Consider the following 2,036-nt stretch of genomic DNA (forward strand, 5'->3'; position numbering starts at 1 on the left):
AATGCATGCCAATCAGTGATGCCCATTATGGCCACTGATTGGCATCCATTGTGGACACTGACTGGCATCCCTGGTGGTCTAGGGTGGCATACCTGGTGCTGGGCATCCCTGGTGGTCTGGTGGCGTCCCTGGTGGTCCAGTGTGGGCATCCTCGGGGGGGGGGGGGGCTGCGCTGATAATTGATCAGCACAGACCCCCTCTGTCAGAGGAGCAGCCGATCGGCTCTCCTCTACTCGCGTCTGACAGACGTGAGTGAGGAAAAGCCGATCACTGGCTCTTCCTATTTACACTGTGATCAGCCGTGATTGGACACGGCTGATCACGTGGTAAAGAGTCTCCGTCGGAGACTCTTCACCGAGATCGTAGTTGCCGGGTGTCAGACTGACACACACCGCAACAACAATCGCAGCGACGCGCGCCCCCCGAAAATCCTGAGGACGGTCTATGACGTCCGTTCGGGATTTTGAAACCGCTTTGCCGCCGTCATTTGACAAGGGGCGGGCGGCAAGTGGTTAAAATTGCACGCATTCATCGAGATTTTTTTTTTTTTTTTTAGGTTATTAGGAGAACACATCACGTGGAGAATTAACATTTTAAGAAGGAAAAGGGGTGGGGGGAGGGGGAGGAATAGGAAGAGGTAAGAGAAGAGGCAGTAGGAAAGGAAAACTTTGAAAAAAGGTGAAGCATATATAAAGGAATGGGATATTTTATTTTTTATTTTTTAAAGTTATTCACAAAAAAAGTTATTTATATGATAAAGAATTTATACAGCACGCAAAAAAAAACAAAAACACATAGGACACAGAATCCTGAGTAGAATATAAAACGCACTTAAATCACTAATAAGAAAAAAAAACACCAACATAGAGAATACAAAGGGAAAGGGGTAAGGGGGGGTATACTTTTTTTTTTTTCCTTTTCTTCATCCTCACCACCCATCGCCCCCTCACCTCAACAGAACATAGATATAGAGGCAGATAACCTCTCCCCGGACTATTATCTTGAAAAGAATGTTAAGGAAAATACAGTTGATAAGATGTAAGAGCCGAATATTTGGCAGCACCTAGCCTGCTTTCATGTGCAGGAGGTGGGTCTGAGATCCTGCAAACCGGGACCTTAACTTCAGCATTAGCCTTGGTTGCAATGGAGCGGCTTGGTGGGCGGGGGACTGGTGAGACTCTTTCCACTCTTCTTGCAAATGCAGGACATTGTCCACGGCCGGCCCTGCATCCCACACATCCACCCGCAGCAGCCCTGCCATCCACACATCCACCCACGGCCAGCCCTTCAATCTGCACATCCACCCACAGCAAGCCCTGCAATCCACACATCCAATCTGCAATCCACTCGTGGCTGGCCCTGCATGCATATCACAGTCAACTCTTCCTAAGACACATGGCACCGGTCCACCAGGCAAATGCCCGGTGTGCCCTATGGCCAGTCCAGGCCTGATGGCGGCTCATGTGAGACAGAGGCAGGACTGGCAGGGCAGCCTTTGCGCATGCGCCACACGTGAATGTGGACAGGCCAGCCCTGCCGCCCCACATGGCCCCATTCACCATTCACATGACCCCAGGGTGCCAGCCACACAGCCTGAGACTGAACATGGCAGCTGGAGTGCAGCGCAACGACGACATAGGACAGATTTAGTATGTGGATTAAAAAATGTTTAATAAAGTTGGAATTATAAAAAATAAATAAAAATGGCGCCAGATTTCGGTACTTAAAAATCTCCATAAGCGACACTTTCTTTTTATTTACAGGTTACCAGTTTAGAGTTACAGAGAACGTCTAGTGCTAGAATTATCGCTCTCGCTCTTACGCACACAGCAATACCTCACGCGTGGGGTTTGAAAGGCGTTTACATATGTGGGCGGGACTTGCGCGTGCGTTCGCTTCTGTGCGCAAGCTATTGGGGACAGGAGCGCTTAATTTTTTATTTTTTTATTTTTTTTTTATTGCTTATTTTACTTTCTTGTTTTTTCTTTTTACAATTTTTCTCTTTTAATTTTTTATTTTTAATTTTTTTTTTTTAT

The sequence above is a fragment of the Lithobates pipiens genome, unplaced genomic scaffold (genome assembly GCF_037356315.1).
Source record: "Lithobates pipiens isolate NorthernLeopardFrog02 unplaced genomic scaffold, aLitPip1_a1.2 Scaffold_8, whole genome shotgun sequence".
In the NCBI taxonomy this organism is placed as follows: domain Eukaryota; kingdom Metazoa; phylum Chordata; class Amphibia; order Anura; family Ranidae; genus Lithobates; species Lithobates pipiens.